General features: G+C 43.9%; 1 protein-coding gene across 7 annotated transcripts in view; it reads left to right on the top strand.

Moving 5' to 3' along the window:
* The window catches only part of LOC126335458 (protein winged eye), a 382,243-nt gene that overhangs the window by 99,046 nt on the left and 263,633 nt on the right, over window positions 1–19,564 (top strand). For 4 of the 7 annotated variants that reach the window (XM_049998752.1, XM_049998754.1, XM_049998755.1 and 1 more), the window contains exon 1: window positions 6,343–6,728. The exons of 1 other annotated variant lie outside the window; for it this stretch is intronic. The gene's annotated coding sequence lies outside the window, so the exon portion shown is untranslated. Of the gene's footprint in view, window positions 1–6,341; window positions 6,729–19,564 lie in introns of those variants that run through there. 2 more of the 7 variants (XM_049998753.1, XM_049998757.1) reach the window with 1 other exon arrangement.

Raw genomic sequence — 19,564 nt, 5'->3', positions numbered from 1 at the left:
AGGAGTTATTGTCAAAAAAAGGATCCCGTCTCGAACCAATACCTGTATTTACATCTACATATACACTCCGCCACCTTGTGGTGTTTGGCAAAGGGTACTTTGTGTAGCACTGTTGTCTGCCCCCTTTCCTGATCCAGTCGCGAATGCTTCGCGGGAAGAACGACTGCCGGTAAGCCTCCGTGTAGGTTCGAATCTCTCTAATTTTATCCTCAAACTATTCTTGCGAGATATACGCTGGAGGAAGCAATACATTGGTTGACTCCTCAAGCAAAGCAACACCGTATGCAGAACGCCCCTCTTGCAGCGTTATGGTCATCTCCGGACGTGATGCTTTCGTGCTTATAAATGAACCTGTAAAGAAACTCGCTGCTATTCCTTCGGTCTCTCAGGTATTCGAAAGTAGAGCCTTAGCATTTGCGGATTTTCTCTATCAAACCTATCTGGTACACATCCAATACTGACCAACAGTATTCAAGTATTGGTAGAACGAGTGTTACGCAGGCTACCTCGTTTGTTGACGGGCTACACTTCCTGGAGATTCTTGCACTCTATATCCTGGGATTAGTTTTATGTGATCATTCCACTTTAAATCGGTCCGTACTCATACTCCCAGATATTTTGTGGGAACAACTGCCTCCTATGACTATTCCGCAATCGTGTAATCGTACAATAATGGCTCTTTCTGTCTTCGTGTACGCAGTACGTCACATTTGTTTATATCGAGGGTCATTTGCCAATCCCTGCACCAAGCGTCGAACCTTCGCAGGTCTTCCTGTATTTCGCTACAATTTTGTAGCGTTGCGCCTTCTCTGTGCAACACAGCATCATTCACACGTTAAACCTCATGGTACTTCCGATGTTGTCCAGTATGTCATTTATGCATATTCCGAAAAGTAATGGACCTATAACACTCCCTTAGAGCATACCCGAAGGTACTTTTACGTCTGAAAACTTCTTTCCATCCAGAATGACATGCAGTGTTTTGTTTGCTAGAAACTCTTCAACCGAAGTACACTGTTGGTCTTATATTCCGTACGCTCGTATTTTGTTAGGTTTACACGGGTCTGCTGCCAAGAAAAAAATGCGCCAGTTGTTACCTTAGCAACCACTGACCGGTAGTTTTCTACGTTGTGATTAATATAAGGAATGGATAATAAGAGCGTTCTGTAAATCGTCCCACTAAAGTATACTCAAGAAAACTTGTTCATGTTGATTTATGTTTAGTCTGTCAAATCTCGTCCGCTTTCTCATCCATTCGTTAACGAGTATCACATCTTCAGCAGTAAGTTACAGCTGCTAATACCTGTACGAAATGAAAATCGGCGATACGAAACAGAACCTAAGCAGTAATTAAGTCAACGAAAGCGTTAAGCCAAAAAATATTTACACACTTGCTAAACCGCATAACTTATTCGAGTTCGACAACGATCACTTGTTCGATACTTTATTTGTTTTGACATTCTTTATTGTATATTGTTATTTCTTTATTGTATAGTGTTATTTCTACTTCAGCTGTGCTGTGATTCATGCGTGCTGTGACGAGAACTTGGGCGAGGGGCACCATAGCGGTTGACATTACGCGTCTTTGTAATTCCACTTTCTAACGGAACTTAGCGTCAACAAAGCGTTCGAATCCTGCTGGTGGGATAACTTGAATTCCCATCTATACGTCCGTTGTCCACATGATTTCCTTTGTTGTCTTCTGCTGATAATTCTATTTTATGGTGAATACGTATGCAGTGAGGTCAGATATTGTGTCAGTGCTTAGAGTGCTTTTCTAAACATGTATGATTATATAACCAGGCAGGAGTACTATACTGTAGCGGTTTAGACGATCTCACATTCGTTTGTACTTCTCCTAAAATTGATTACACACTGGAAACCTTGAAGAAACAACACAATCGTCGGAAAAATCACACTGTACTTAAGTCTGCGGAGTAACTTTTTTCCTCGTTACGATACTGAACGGCAGCTTGTTGTGGAAATTGCTCTACAACTGGTAAACACACAGCGTTCTCGCTTATTTCTTTCATATGAAATGATTAGAGTGGAGCACTCATCAGTTTTCAGTGGGAGGTGCAGAGATGGCGACAGAAGACAAGGACAAAAAAAGCTACCAACACAGTCAACATGAGCAGCGATTTCACTAGCCCCAAGAGAATGTTGCCTTCATGTACTAAACGTCAGTGTCGTCTTCTTCTTTCCATTTTCCCAACTTTTTCTCTGCAGTATCTCTCCACCCGCCAAAGTTCAATGGCAGACAACGGGTTGTGAGATAGCTGTGCTGATTTAATGATCGTTGGCACTTGCCAAAACAGCAGACAGGGACAGGAGTTGCTTTGGGGTGCAGCTTCTAGACGGAAACGTATTCCATTTACCATCACTGGACGTAGGTCCGACTGTACCGCATTCCTGTTTGTAAATTCTGAGACTTCTTTGCGTAAGCAGAGCGACAAACGTAAACCACTTCGGCAATCGTTCCATTGTTACATTCTTCTCTGGGAAAAAAACAGCTACTGTCGGCTCGTCAGTCGGGCTGGCTAGGGCTTGACACCGGGATCAGTAGACCGTGGCTTCGAATCCAGATATGTTCGTTTGGCGTTTCTGTTCGCTGTTGCCTAATTCAAAAGCGATATGCAATTTTAAACTAGAGCAAACCAAGACAGACTAGACTGTGTAGCGTAACGCACAGAACGCCATCACAGAGATGGAGATAAGCTGCGGAGGCGGCTTAACAACCACTTGTCTGGCGCACAGACAAGTCTGGGCGTGGTTTTTAGGCGGTTTCTCGCCGTCATTTCAACAGGCGCTGCCATGGTTCTCTATCTCCTCCAAAGAAACGTAGCACACCAGCATCGTAGAGAACGCTGGTTTCGCATTCGGAAGGAGTTGGACTACAATTTCGGCCCACCAGGCGTAGGTTTTCTGTACTTTTCCCACGTCGACTACGGGGAATACCAGTATGTTCGTTTAAAAATGGCGCGGCACATTTCCTTCCCCAAGCTTGTCCTGTCGAAGCATGTGCTGTGTCATTAGTGACGATATCGTCGACAGGACGATATGTATAACAACATACACATATGAGTCTCTGGCAGGTTGCGAGCACATTTTCCTCCGCCGATTAAGATGTCACTTTTACTACGTTTCCGTGGGGTTCCGTACACAGATTTTGCAAAAACGTTTCTAATTGGTCATGTAAAAACACTACTTTCCGATTACCTCGTGCACATTTGATTTTGCTCTCATGTAAACCATCAACCGTGCTTGGTACGTGCTTACGTCGTCAGGTTCCTTCTTGTTTTTAAAAATATCGGCTAATCTACATGGAATGACATTTTGCCAAAGAACCGGAATAAAATATTGGCCTGAGAAAGAATTTATTCACGTCATATAATGAACTGAAGAGAACCATCGTGCTCTAAATCGGCAACCGGAGCTACTGATCTGCATAGGCCATTCGGGTAAAACAATGCTCGACAAACCGATACTTGACCAGAAAAGCGATTCAAGCATTAAGATATAAACACAACAGTGGGCAACGATTACCGCAGTTTTAGTCTTCCGGAAGTTGTGTGCCATGTAAAAAAGTAGCAATTGGACGCCACTAAAGCTGACCGTCCAGATACAGGCGCCACACGGGTGCTACAGGAGACCAGCAAGCCGTACTTCCTACAATGAGATGGATAACGCAACAGAGAAAAGTGTCCGCCAATACAGGCGTCGCATTGTACTAAGCCTGAATATGACGAGAAAACAGTTAAAGCTCCATTTTAAGCAAGGCGAACTGTCGAGAGAAAACACGCTGCCCGGCTTACCTGGTGATGTGCACCACACCAATACTTACGGAGTCTTGTTCAGACTCCTTCGGTACAGCGACGGCCAAGTCAGGACTTCAATACGCGCTGTAAAGAGGGGATACACATACATTACGGAGAGAGCCGGCATCGTAATCAGGTGAATACAGTTAGCGTCTTTCACTATAACTCGTGACGATAAATCAAGTTAGCATAGCAGGTTTGGCGGGCCAGCATTAGCAATGGAAACCTGTCGCTGCGGTCTCAGAAAGATCTTCTGGCCTCGAAGAAAGCGCCGCATCCATACGGGGGTGAGACTAGAGAAGGGTAGACCACTGACGATTGCATCTACAGTTCGAAATTAGCCTGAGAGGCCGTATGCGATGTCTCAGTTTAAAGCGGCGATCCCTCCGGAACGAGTGTGTTAGGAACTTATTCTTGACAAGTCGTTGAATACACTCTTTGCCGCATACTCAGTCCCACCCACTAGCCACAATAAATTGATACTGATGGAGCCCCCGGGTTCCCACCAACGTTTTCGGGAACTTACCTTCGGTTGTAGCTAAGGCAAATGGCATCTACCTTCAACCGTCGACCAGATCCGGTTTTTCAGCATACCCGTGACGCTCTCAAGTGGGTCAAACAAACGTGAAAGCTGTTGTGCTGCCCTTCTTTGTTTGCTTTCAAAGCCCCTTTTAGTCCTATGCAGTATCCGTCTCGCACACTTGAACAATATTTTACTAAGCGTTGCTCGAGTATAGTCTACTTTGTAGACTGCATTTTCCAGATGTCCTACGAAGCTAAATCTGCTACTTGCTTTACCTACAAAATTGACATTGGTGTCACTGGTTACTAGATTTTTCGTTGGTAAAATGCACAGTTTTACACTTTTGAGCGTTTAAAACAAGATGTCATGTTTGCACTACTTTGAAATCTTATCGAGATCTGGCTGCATATTTGTGCAGCTTTTTTCCAAGCCGCCTCAGATCACTGAAGTTAAGCACCGTCAGATATTGTTGGCACTTTAATGGGTGACCCACTGGGTCGATATGCAGTGTTGACCTACCGGGCTGCATTCAGCCTCTGTAGCTGCTTGACCGATATCGGCTCCAGGTCATGTAAACTTGAAACGGCCGGGTGAGCGGTATGACAACCCCACGACCCTTCTTGTCCTCATCCGATGACGCAAAAAAATGGTTCAAATGGCTCTGAGCACTATGGGACTTAACATCTGAGGTCATCAGTCCCCTAGAACTTAGAACTACTTAAACCTAACTAACCTAAGGACATCACACACATCCATGCCCGAGGCGGGATTCGAACCTGCGGTCGTAGCGGTCGCGCAGTTCCGGACTGAAGCGCCTAGAACCGCTCGGCCACCCGGGCCGGCTCCGATGACGCAAGTCGACTTAGGATGGCACTGTAATCGGTCGGTACCGAGGCCTGTTCGGACGGAGGTTTTCTTTCCCAGAGGACTTCATTATAGACAACTGCACCATCTGCCAAAATGTATAAGTTTACTATTAATATTGTCTGCCAATAAGAGTCCCAACACACTTCCCTGGGGCTCGCACCAAGATCCGTTTACATTTGTCGCCGGGATGTGTAGTTCTGTAACTACCCGCCCTGCTTATGTGAGTTAGAAATAAAAAGGTACAACAAAGACGAAAAAATATATCCAGGACGTTACGTAGATCCTTTACGAAAAACGTAGAACCGCTAAGTCGACAATGGGCCTGGAGAATTCACAAATATCACTGATGCACTTGGCGTATCTTGTATTTACGGCATCTGTCAACACAGGGAGGAAGATCTTAAAACTACCGTCAGATATCGGATGAGATTCGATTTTTCTGCTTTCGGTCTACGTCAGGTAATCACACTGTCACTTTAGGTGGATGTCGGGATTAGCGCGCAACAAAGGTAGCGTTATATCCGATCCCCATTTGCAGAGCCTCTGTAATAAGCGGGGGTCTGGCTGAAGCAAAACCGCAGAGACCGCGGACCGCGACCGCACAGCGCCGCGCCGCGCCGCGCCGAGCGCGGGACGAGCGTCGCGACGCCGGTCCCTGGGCGGCCGGCGTCGCCGACGACGACGGCGCCCGTCTTTCGGGAGTTTGCCGGCGCCACCGCATCTCGCCGGATGTTTTTCGTAAATAACCGCGCCGGCTTGGCGTCGCAGGGCTGGTACATGGAAGCGGCGGGGTAGGTGGGGCGGGGGAGGGGTAGAGGCGGCCGGTTTATTACGACTCGCATAGCCCGCGCCGCTCCCTGTGTGTGTGTGTGTGTGTGTGTGTGTGTGTGTGTGTGAGTGAGTGACTGTGCGGAGCGCGCGCGCGCGCGCGCGCGCCCGGCGTGCCGGCGCCTCTCGCCCGCCCCGCGGCGCGCTGGTGGGGGAAGAGGCGGAGCTCAGGGCGTGGCCCGGACTCCAGCGTCAGCCAATAGCGGCCGCCCGCGGACGAGCGGCGCGAAGGCAGCCCCTGACACGCGGCCACCCGCCGAGCCTGCGATAGCTGCAGTTAGCGGGCTGCAAGCAGGCGAGTCCGCCGTCCGCTCTCGGCGACCAGTGTGCCCCGACCCAGCGCGGGAACAGCACAGTGCCGCGAGAGAGCCGCAGCCGCGCGACAGCGGCCAGACCTCCCGTCCGCGCGACAGTTTTGCTGCCCCGAGTTAGCGCAACCTGTGTTCGCCCCTGCCCTGTCGAATTGCGTGTTGCCAGCAAACTGTCACCCGTTAGTTGCGGCAGCAGTTGCTCCTCCGTGCGTTGACAACTGCCAGGTGTCTGGGACGGCCAGTGTGAGAGTGAGTGCGTCAGCAGATGAGCGCCGCCGTATGCGGAGCTGCGCGCCGGGGTCTCGTCGCGTCGCCGATGAGGCCGGTTCACTAACGAGACGTCCCTGCCAGCCGGAACCACGTACGGATTATATCAGGAAGGTTGGTACCTGCAGACTGCACCGAGTGTCGCCGGGAAACTCTTCGCTCTATTCTTGTGCGAGCGCGAGACAACCCCGTTGGAACTGCCGACAACTTACGCCGTATCCTATAGCTACAGGTAGCTCGTATTCGTGGGGTTGTAAGCCTAATGTCGCTGGAACTGTTCGCGTCAGACTGACGGCTAGGTTGTATGGCGCTGAGACGGCAGCACCTCTTCGTGCAGCATATCTTTCGAAGAGATCCGGAACACTTCGCGTTGTTTGTGAGACTGTGCTAGGATGATTTCAAATGTCACTCGTCACTGAGATATCAACCTTCGCTAACGTTTGTTGCGGAAGGCCTGTTGCGCCACAGCATCATTTCTAGGTTCGTTAGGGCTGTGTCACGAGAAACGTATAACGTCTCGTGGAAAGTACCATGTAGGTGATTAATCTTTAGGGACCGTATAGCGGGAAATAAAGCGACAGTTATTATAAAATGAATGTCACGATTGCTGTTGGGTATGTGCCAGAGATGCAAGATAAGGATTTGGGTAGCGTCGTGTGAGCGACTGTGTTTCTTCTGTATTTGCCTCTTCGTGTCTAACAACGCTACAGTTGAAAAGCTTTTTAGTGCGTCATGTTGCACCACATTCTATCCAAATCTCTGCCACGCACCTCTCGCTTTTTGGCCATGGCACAAGGCCAGCAGGAACCGTGTCATTCATTTTGTGGTAACTATCGCTGTTTTTCCGTTAATTCCTAACGGTTAACAGGTTTCCGTGGGGCAGTCCTTTCCTCGTGAAACGCTTCAAACGAACGCTGTCAGTGGGCTTTCGTCTCGGATAGACTTTTTCTCGTGTATTTGTCTCTGTGACTCTGACATTCCTAGAGTTAAAAAATCATTTGAGTACATCTCGTTGTGCCATATACTGGCCAAAACCTGCCTCGCATCTATCGCTCTTTTCGTTATGAGACATACCCAACAAGAACCAATCATTCATTTTGCTATAGCTGTCGCTGTCTTTTCCGCAGTTTCTAACCATTGATGAAGTTCCTAGGAGACATCATCCTTTTCCCGTGACACGCCTTTTACGGGTTCTATCAGTGGTACCTTTGTTAAGCATACGACTTCGCTGTCCACCAGTTGCTTTTCACAGTCACAAGGGTAGACACAGATTCGTATCGTCCGGAGAAAGCACCCAAGCACTTTATTCTGATTTTCCGCTAATGTCGTGATGGTAAGACCAGAAAACTTCTGGGCGCTAAGATAGGATTTCTTATTCCACTGCCACCCTATTTTTTACTGTCTTTCTTTGTCACCCGTTGCATAAGTTTCTATAATGCTACGACCAAGTGTTGTCTGTAGTTTGAATATTTTAAGGATCCATCGCCATGAAATTCTTTCCTTAATCTGTGTTAAGATACTAATTGAATGGACAGAAGCTTCTCATCCGTCTGAGGCGAACATTAGCCACCGAACGATTAAAAATCGTAATCGTCTGCAAAACACAAAATCTGTCGTTACATGGCACCGCCTCGCTGAAATTGTTAGAATTATGCTGAAGGTGCAAACTTTCCGTTCCCGCGTGGTATTTCACAGGGTAATGAGACAAGTTATCTGGAGTTCCAATCGCAGCGCCACATACCGAGGTGCGCACTTGGCGTGTCCCAATCGCAGGATTTCTGCACGAAAGCCGGGTCGGCGAAACGGGAAATTACTTTCGTGAAATTGCGTTCCAGGCAGAGCACTACGTCAGCAGTTTGGCGTCGAACATGTGCTAGTATGCGCGTCAGTCAACGAGCTACGTCGGCTGAAATTCCCTTCTGCCAAATCAGCAACGGTTAGCTGTCCTCTTTTGTCGCCAAGTAGTAATTAACAATAACCAAAAAATTTGTGCAGAAATTAATAATTGTCACTCGCGAAATCTAAAAGCAACCGTTTCATCTGGCACCAGACAACGCTAAGTCGTGCGACAGTTGCGAGGACCGAACGCACGTATTTCAACTGACACGCGAACGACTAACATGCCTTACGCATTTACATAAGGTATACAATATGCTGCCGCAAAGACAATGAGTTTAAAGGAAAAAAGAGCCAACAAACAAGCAAGATCTCACGTCCGCGCGTACAGATGTAGGGTGGGGAAGAAAATTTTAAATGACGTTGGCTGGGAAACGTATTTTCCCAGACGGTATCTACATTTCAAACTTACTGTCGTTACGTATAGAGCCAACGTTGGAATAAAATTTTTTTATAAAATTTTATCTATTCCCAGTTTTATATGTTAACCCAAAGTGAGCGGTGATGCTGAATTATTACGAGGCGGTGTCTGCTATTAGGTGCTTTTATTCCAGTTACGATTAGTAGTACGTTGTTGATTTATTGTTAGGAAATCTGTCGACCCTGTGTATTTCGATTTTCTTTTCCGATACGTATTTCGGTGCGTAAGCTCCATCGGCACGCTTTCAAAGTTTTGTATAAATTTTTTTCGTAAGGCTTGCAAATAATGTCTATGGATTTTTCTATACGAAATACGTATCGGAAATAAAAACTGAAACACAATCAACAGACTTTTAGTCGTCAAATATATTTTACTGTCTCTGTGTGTCACGCGAAACCACTGAAGATTCGCTTAAATAATACTCAGGAAGTTTGTTTCTTTCGTTCGTGAGCAGAAAAAAACAGTAATTGAAATGGATTACGAGGCGGTGTCTGCTGTTAGGTACTTTTATTCCGATTACGATTAGTAGTACGTTGTTGATTCATTGTTAGGAAATCTGTCGACTCTGTGTATTTCGATTTTCTTTTCCGATATGTATTTCGGTGCGTAAACTCCATCGGCACGCTTTCCAAGTTTTGTATAAATTTTTTCGTAAGTCTTGCAAATAATGTCTATGGAATTTTCGATACGAAATATCGGAAATAAAAACTGAAATACAATCAACAGACTTTTAGTCATCAAATATATTTTACTGTCTTTGTGTGTCGCGCGAAACCACTGAAGATTCGCTTAAATAATACTCAGGAAGTTTTCGTTTCTTTCGCTCGTGAGCAGAAAAAAAAACAGTAATTGAAATGGTTAATTTTCGAGCGTTCCACTGCATATGACGGCGCTAGATTAGAAAGCGCTCGTGACCAGCACGATTTTTTTGTGGAAATCAGGTTTTGTACGGCGTAGAATCGATACAGAGTAGGTGTTCCTTGTCCGTCAAGAAGCATTTCCCCTTGCCGACAAGCGCGTTACAAAATACCGCGTTGCGCCTCCGTAACTGCTTAGTCGATGACAACGCTGCGCGAACAAGCAGCGGCGGAGGCAGCCGTGAGGTGCGGCGGCCGGCTCCCTACTTCCCGGCCGGACCCCCCGCGCTTCCCGCCATCTGAGGCCGGATCGCCGCGGACTGCGCTCCGTCCTTCGTTCAACAGTGCGGGCCTCACGCTGCTACATGTAATGTTGTGAGTGAAATCTGAGTCGCTAAATTTAGCGCACTTATATTTGTTCTGCGAAATTACTGAAAAAGCAGGACTATAGTAGTACAGTTCTATTCGGGAAACAGGTAAATTCAAAAAAAAAAAAAAAGATGATCAACGTGATCTTCATAGTGACGAGGGTACAGGCAGACTGTCAAGGGTATAGACGGATTCGTACCTTTCGGAGAAAACACCCAAGCACTTTATTCTGATTTTCCACTACGGACTTCTGAAAATAACGTCGCGATCGTAGGTGGAGCGAATAATATTAACGAACTTCTGGCCGCTAAAATATACTTTCCTACTCCACTGTCATCCTACATTTTAACCTGTCTTTCATTGTCACTCGCTGCATAAGTTTCTATAATACTACGACAAAGAATGAGGAGTCGCTGAATTTAGCGCACTTGTATTTGCTCTGCGAAAATACTGAAAAATCAGGACGACCGTAGTACAGTTCTACTCATAAAACAGGTAAATTATAAAAAAGACAAACGTGACTGTGATTTAACGATAAAACCAGCAAAAAGTATGCAATGGCGGTAGAGAATAATTTATATTTTCAATTCCTTCGTTAAATAAGACTTAACTGATCGCTCTGATCGTATGTCGTTATCATCAATCCCAAATAGCTTTCTTTGTTGGCCTATAGATACTGACATGCAAGCTTTTATTTGAGGCTGCCTGTGCAAAGTAATTTTGCCCTACTTAACATACTTTCGACGTCTGTCGATCTTAGCACCAAGTCCATTTCCACGGAATCTTCGTCCTTTTCTGATGGAAAAGAGAAGTGACCGATAATTAAACGTTAGTCTCTGAAAACTGATACAGTATTCCAATTTTTCTCGCACAATAATCCCAAGGTTGAAATCGAGTCATTAGTGAAAACGGCAAATAACAAATGGATTATGCACTAAATTTAGAAAAATTAATTTAAAAATCATGGGAGCAAGACCGTTATTTACACTACAAGAAATCGAAAAGTTTCGCAGTATAACTCAGTTGTTAAGAAGAGCCAGTTATAGTAGTGTATTTGCATGTTGAATTAAGACAGTACGGGAAATCAGTATTTGTGTTTTTCTGTGGAGCACGAAAACATTACGTTCTCGTGTTTTGCGTTCGTGAAATCTCAGAGAAGCTTTCTCTTCCGTTACCTGCCCAGACGTTAATAACAGATTAAAACAAACTACAAAAACATGTTTAAGAAACAGAAATGTAGTTGTCGTAGGTGACACAATTAAGTCACACCGTACACCAATATGCAACAGCTCGAAAATAAATTTCCGCTGACAGGGAAAAGTAAAACGGCGGCAAAAAACTTATAGATGTGAAATTTGTAGTATCGAGGCAACTTTACAATACCCCGTACCTACGTTCCATCTCAACCTCAATAGTACGTCAACGGAATGGTACCTGACACGAAGCATCTACTAGAGACCTAAACTATGTATCTAAAAATTTGCAGTCTCTACATCTAAGAACAACATAATTTGACTACAATGCCCCGGTAGGGCAATATTCGAGTGTATACACTGTTCACAACTGAAGTCAGAAATATTTTTTTATTAATGCATGAAATAAAATAGAGTGCACATGACAAAGTAGAGTACGCATTGCTCCTGACAGCGATGCGAGGACGAAATAAAAGTCAAAAGACTACAAGACGAGAAGGAAGTGGAAGGGAATACTGCGCGAGCGCAATATTGCGTCACAGGCCGCCGGATCGGCGAAGCTGAGATCTGGTCGCCAGGCGAGATAGCGTCCAGCCAGCGCAAACCAGGAAGTCTGGGGGGGGGGGGGGGGGGCGCTTTTTCCGCAACACGACAAACACTTTGCTTTACTACAAAAAAAAAAAAAAGTTTCGCAACGAGCGAATGGGCGAATGTTTCCTGCTTTGCCATCCATGTATGTCAGCAATACCGAAGAGGTGGAACCAATATTTTGCTGGCAACTCGTGGGATAGCATGAACCATCTCGGCGCCGTTCGCGTAAGAAATTTTGTCGTTTCACCACTTTGTATGTGTAGGCCCTACTTGCGAAATAGCGTAATAACTTTTACCAGGACCATGAAGATATCGTAAGGCTAATGTCTCATTGAGACTTTCGTTCTGAATTAGCGTTCAATGTTCAGAAATGAAAATTAATAACTCAGTGCAACTTTCGGCTGCGCTCTCTACTGCATATTTTCGAAACGTTCCACTACGCAAGTCTTAGCATGTCATTTTTATATTCTGAGCATCCAACAGCCACAGACGCAGCGTTACATCCGATAGCTGTTAAGTGTATTTTTAAACAACGATCCTAGATCCCTTCCCTTTTTTATAGAATCTCTGCTGGCCCTCCGGACCATTAAATGCGGAAATTTCTCTTCGCAGAATGGCAGGGTAACAACATTTTGCTGACGACACCAACCCCGTAATAAAGACACATGCAGGCATCCGAAGGCGGACAAAATCACCCGAAATCGGTAATAGCTTAAATAGGACCTTTTGCATATAATGACATCCTTCCAGAATTAATCATAGGGGGGTCGAAATTATAGTGGACGCCAATACTAACTGTCCCCATCATATCCTCCTCCAACAAACTATCTGTTGTGTGCTCCATTACCGCTGCACGTTCGGTCCTCAAAACAAAACGATCATAAATTCTTTTTTTTTTATTTTTAGGCACGCTTCGGAGCAGCAGTTTCACACAAATCGCTAAAAGGAGGCTCGAAATTTACGTGAGTCGGTTACAAACACCAAAGCAAGAATATTGTAACCACGATTGCCTTAGTTCTGCACAGAAGTTAGGATAAAATTACTTGGACCAGTACAGCAACGAGCTTTATATTTTTATCTTACTTTTGCCAAGACGCATTGCAAGTTTCCATCCACCTTCAATAGTGTTATTTCATTTTGCAAACTGATACGGCAGGATTCGAGATGCAGTCGCCCTATTTGTACCGCCGATAAATTTGTAGTAAGTGTTAAGAAAAGTTGGAGGTGGGTGAAAACTCGAAACGTGACTTGGCATTAACAGCATTTTAAAGAAGTGGCTGGTTGCTGTATTTCTTCAAGTAATCAACGAAATAGCAATACATTTGTCCACAGCATAGAGCGAAAGTGCATAGTATTATAAACAAAATTCTCTATATCGGATAGAGATAGTAATCAGTATCATGACGCGCTTCGGCATCCGCCAACAAATGAAGTGCCAAGAATGATATCTTCAAAAAAAATTTTACTCTACGCGCTTTTTAGCTATTACGCTGGTAAACATTCCTTAAAAAAAAAGTGTTTAATGGCCTTCGGTTCGTGCCGATTCAGCCATCTCAGTAATGGGAAGACGATACGACAGTGCACTGGAAGCAATTTTCTTGTCTGTCACGACGCTACGAACATCAGGGCAACGCAGCTCCACCGGACAAAATCACGACGCAGCCGGTAGTCGCGCACGGGCCCCTCCGCTTACCAATATGCCGCGCTGACCAGTAAACATGAATAAGTTCACGGCGACATACATCGCTACGTTGGCGATATGTGTTCTAGAGTTTTCTGTCTACTTTTCCAAATGTAATTTTTAGTGTAAATTTTGCCCTAAAACACTATCGATGCTGTAGTGCAACAAAGAGAAATGCGGCAGGTTACCTACGTGCAGACATGTATAACCTTGTACGACTTAATTGTTGATGAAGGCGGCTCGAAACGATGAAATTTGACCGAAATGCTTGACAACGGCTGTATAAAAATTTAATTTTAGAGCGAATGCTGTAGACAGATTACGCCTGAAAAAGCTCTGATCCAGCTGCTAGTCAACTTTTTGACTGTAGCGAGGAAATCTATCGGGACACTGTGGCCGAAACAAAATAGTACGGTGCCTGTTGCATAGCGCAGGTACAGAGTCCCGCGCGCTAGCACACCTGAGTGACAAGTCGGTCGCAGCCGCGCTGCAGAGCCCATTAGGAGTAATTGCGGCCGTATCTGCACGCGCGGAGTATACTTTGCGCGCGGTAATAAATTACGCGCCAATTTCTGCGTCGCCGGGACACGTCACGCACGCTACAGCCGAATTTCCCGTACGCGGCTACGCTCTGTGGCGTTCCTGGATGCGGCGACGGGGTAGCTCCAACTGCAATCTAGATCCTACACAACTGCCGGCTTTGGCGCGGCACTAGCTCCACACTTATCAGATCTCGACAACCGCTAGCAAAATTTACGGCAACTTTCGTTCTGGTTACTGCTACGTGAATATAGAAGTCTAGCTCGTCGAATGACGGGCTTTTCTTTACTACAAAGAATCTAGAGTGAACTTCGTTCACTGTGAAGTGCAAATAGTTGAGTCCTTATCAGTCACGTAGAAAGGTTGTTCCCGTTTTTAATATCCTCGAGTTATGCGTTTTAGAAAAACGGGCAAATACCATCCTGGCCCGAAAAAACCACGCTTTTCTCTCCAAAATTCGGCAAGGAAAAAGTAGGGAGCTGTTTATCGGCACCAGCCTACAAATATCTGTATTTTTACGCATCGCAGAAACTTCAACTGCAGTGCTCGTTCCTTAGATCGAAACTAATAGCAACCATATCGCTAGTGTTCCGAAAGTAATCGCAAGAGTATCGCTAGTTTTTCCAAATTAATCTCAACAATATCGATGGTGTTTCCAAATTAATCGCTCTATCTGAGGTAGCAATGCAAACGTCTTAGACTGTTGACAGTTCATTACGTAGTGACTATTATCATACTTACAGTTAATGTGGCTTATTCGGCAGGACAGGCACAGCTTTTTCCTAACGAGTTAATTTTAGTGTTCACCAAAGAGTGGTAACGTCGAAAGAATATCAACAACAAACCTCAGAATTCGGCAAGTTTAAAACGCGCGGCAGTTCGCTACGTGAAGAGTGCATCTAACGGAGAACTTTTCAAAAGAGTAGTTCGAGATAGGCTGCGTATTCAATGGCCAGCATGGTAGCGAGGACACCGTACTTTGGAAGGAGAGTCACAGAAATAACGACAGTGACGAACCAGTCGCCGGTGTGAAGTTAATAGTGCAGGCGCCCATGTTCCTGTGTAAATAAAAAAAAATAAAAAGAATTGCTATTAATGACCGAATTGCGACCAGTTTTTGTAAATTGCATACATTTTCACCCGCTAAGTTTTTTTTCTTTCCATCTCAAAACTATATATTCGGGTGCTGTTTATAATGGGGCCAGTACGGTATATTGAAACCTGAAATTGCGCAATGAAGATTGATAAGCAAACAGTTATGTCTCGTGCACTCTCATTTGTTCTTTCATCAATTACATAACAAATGTCGCTTGTGCTGTAAATTATAAGCACCACTCGAAACAGTATCTTGATCGTCTACTTTTATAATTGCGCTCCGTCTTTCCTATCCGTAGTCTGTTTTTATACGGACTTTTCAAATTCTTGTTCAGTCAGTTGTGCAACCCTTTTTTATATCATCGCGCGACATTTTGACTGTCGGTCGGTGGCTCTTAACAAACCGACGTCATTATTTCCAATAAAAGTGCTCTAGTCGCGTGACCACAAACCTTTGATATCCACTGGCATCCTGTGAAAGTTATCTGAAGTAGTAACCGAAACTCTGGGCACTTTATTCAGTATTTCCACCACAGAGATAGAGGAATTTGATAATCGTCTTCTGAAGTTTCATTTAACACATGTTTGTATTGTTTTAAATAATTTTTTAGTCGGTACATTGTGCGCGAAATCATCGTTATGAATCTACCAACGATATAAAAATGAAGAATGAAATGTATTTTAAGAACCATAGGAAATGAACGGCAAGGATAACGTTCTCTTTTAAGTCATCCTACTAAGTATTTCAAAAAGAGATTTCAACAAGTGTCTGTTTTTTTTTCCACCGTACACAAGTATCAGTAGTGCACTGATCAATATGTAGGCTTATGTTCCTTAAATTTTTAAGTGCGCCTCTGGCGTGCATTGCCAGACAAGCAATACAAATTGAAATAATTTACAATTCCTGCCCTTGCCTTTTCCCATGGTACACAAATAAGTAACGAAACAGATACAATCAGGCTGTGTCATGAAATTTGCTGTGGTAGTGTTATGAATCCAGCATATTTTACTGTAATGACCTTCTGCCTCGTGTGAAGATAATTTATCTAAAAAGAATTTGTTTCCAAAAATAATCATGAACTTCTGCCTCGTGTGAAGATAATTTATCTAAAAAGAAATGTATTTTTCCCTAAAATAATCTTAACAAAAGTTAGGATGTACGCGGGAAGAGCATAATTGTTTTCTCGGTGACCGTAAGGTTAATAATGACGCAGCTTAATTATCACTTAAAAACGTTTACATTACTGAATACAGAGTATTCTCTGACGATGCCACAAAGGTGCTGAAACGTATTTGCATTTATATGAAAAACAGTTGTTTGTATAACCGGCGGTCCCGAAGTCTAGTAACTAATAAATAAGTTTGAAGTCATTGGAAACACAAAAGCATTTCGTGCCATACTGGCTGTTCATTCCAAATGAAATATCGGCGATTTTTAATTGTAGGCCTGCTTGTCACCCTAGGACGGGCCTACCGCAATCTTCAGAAATGAAGCAATGACTTCGCTCGAAACACTGCCGATGAAGCCGTCGCGAAACGTCGGGCAAGGAAACCGCCGAAACGAGTCAGATCGACTCTACGCATTCGTCTGGAGTTAGCGCTGAGTGACTTGAAGTCTGAGAAGCGGCGACCTAAGCCGCTCGCAGCGCCGCACACAGGCCGCGCCGTGCCGTAATTATAGCAGCCGGCTTAATTACTCGTGTCTCTTGACGCCTCCCGCACTGCCTACGGCATCTGTTTGTTTTTCCGCCTCGACTTGTTTTTGCCCTGTCCCGCGAGCTGGCTGTAAAAATCGCCAAAAGGAAGGCCGTCGCCAGCTCGAGAGCAAGCACAGACGTTCCCTAAAACTTGCGGCAATTTTTAAACTCGACGTAAAACTGTAAGTGAACAGTTTCGTTGGCAACGTTTTAGGGCGATTTTGGTACTACTGTCGGCATAATACACAAGATTAGATTATGTACTTCGATAGAGTCCGTTATATTTATTCTTATCGTCGACGACGACTAATAAACGTTGTCTAGTTTATTTCAGTTCCCTATAATTTGCGGATCTATGTTTTGTAATACTGATAGCAAAGTTTGCTAAAGCATATGGAGTTATTGAATAAATTGTATTTTGAAACACACTTTTGATTGTGTGTCACGTTAATATCAGAATAACAATAAAGACAGCTTCCGTTCTTCCAACAAAAAAGTGGCTCTTTCACAAATTCTACTAATTTACCTCCCATTAAGAGTTTTTGCAAGTTATCCGGTTCTATAATTTTAGATTTAATATCTAGAGGAACATGTAACGAACGCTCGCCGTTAAATATTTTAGTGAAATAGCAACGGGTCAAATCACTTTTAGACCCATTGCCTAGTGTGTTTTTTCCTGAAGCAAGTTTGCGTGAGGTGATGAGCCGTTTGCGTAACTTCAGCGCAGTGGAAACAAACCTACATTTATTGACGGCGATTTTTGTGCAATGAAACGTCAAAAAAACTTAGATCACGCTTCCGCAACTGTAGGCGCCCTTTCAGCCTGTAAATAAATAACAATCCCAGTTAGCAGAAGGAAATTATTTTTACTAAAAATTAAACTGTTGCATTTTCACGAGCTACATGTTGTAGTAATTACAACAGCTGTATTAGAAACGCCGAAAAGGTGCAACTAATGATATTTATCCCAAGACGGACCGATATTTCTAATTTTACAGTTAGTCTACTGAAAGTGATATTACATTATTATTATTATTATTATTATTATTATTATTATTATTATTATTATTAGATGGGATTACACGCTACTAACTCATGCAAAGCATTATGATTCAACTTTGAGTTCTCATACATCTCTAATTTTTATCCGTCAATTCGCTGTTTTTAGTCCACTTTGTTCTTATTTTCCTCACAGTTCCGCTCTCCGACTGCGTTCCCCATCTGTCAATTTCTTTTTCCGCGCGAGTTTACGTCTAAAACTTGCAAAGAATTCACCGCGGTTTTTTAGAATTTTTTGTTTTCATTATTGCATCCACGGCCTAGTTTTCATTCGTTCTTTCTGTGTTAAAATTCTGTTGGTAAGTCTTGCTACAAGAGCCCACGAAATTTTAATCTTTTTTCCGGATTTCGTGAGATTGGGTAATTTTTCTGCTGTTTTCTGGCCCATCTTTCGTATTGTTTGCGCCGATAATCTTTCACCAAATTTTCTGTTGCTTTTGCAGAGCGTTTTCCACATCACTTTTAATGTGAGGCCCGACAGTTAATTTTATTATTATTTCTTTCCTTTCTCAGACGTTATGTCTGGTGAAAAATGGAAAGTGACGCGGACCTTGATCAAGGGTGACTTCCTTTTAACTGTACGGTATATGTTACATTGCATTTCGGGTAATTGAACATGTATCAATAATTACAGATTTCTGTAGTTGTATATATACGTTTGGATGTAGTTGTATTGTGTAGATGTACTAGTGGATATTGTGTGGCATGACTCCTGTAGTTGATAGTATAATTGGTATAATGTCTACTTTATCCTGACGCCACATGTCTTTGACTTCCTCAGCCAGTTGGATGTATTTTTCAATTTTTTCTTCTGTATATTTGTTGTATTGAGTATGGATATTTCGATTAGTTGTGTTAATTTCTTCTTATTATTATTATTAATATTATTAGCTGTATTTTTATTGATGGGCATCCATGAAAGCAACACGCTTAATGCGTCCATGCATCCTAATATGACGACTAATTTTGTGCAGCGTCATAGATGGTATGCTGCACAAAAATAATTTTTCACCCACGAAAAAAAAGAGGCTTTTCTTAGAGATATACTCGTCACGACATTCAGAATTCTGCAGTGCGCTTCTCTCTAGCAAAACATGTCTGTAAATAAAAGCCAATTTATATTAAGTGCACAGCGAACAACTTTTATTGGCCACCATCAGATAAAGCCCCGGCGCTTTGTGGCAACATGTTGTTCCTTGATCCGCGCGCGACCTGGCAGTCCGCGGTACAAATCCGGAGGCGCCGGCTGGTGAGTCGGCTGCGCCGTGGGTCGCGGTGAAAGTTGGCACACCACGCAGTCTGTTTCGTTACTACTGCAGCACTGCGCTTGACTGGTTAAGGACACTCACAAAAAGTCGTATTTTTGGGACACTGCATCTCGTCGGTTCGACAAATTGTATTTCTTTAGAGGGAGAAAATTTAGTTCCCTTATTCTGATTGATATTTGACGGATCAGTAAAAAAGAAGCAGACATAATTTAGAGGATAACATCTGGTTGCAAGCAGTCGTGTATGCTTTCAGGGGTTCTGAGCGATGCCAAAATGCTCACAC

Source organism: Schistocerca gregaria, chromosome 2 (genome assembly GCF_023897955.1).
Source record: "Schistocerca gregaria isolate iqSchGreg1 chromosome 2, iqSchGreg1.2, whole genome shotgun sequence".
Taxonomy (NCBI): Eukaryota; Metazoa; Arthropoda; class Insecta; order Orthoptera; family Acrididae; genus Schistocerca; species Schistocerca gregaria.
Note: the sequence above shows the minus strand (reverse complement) of the source record. Positions and strands in the feature narration are given on the sequence as shown.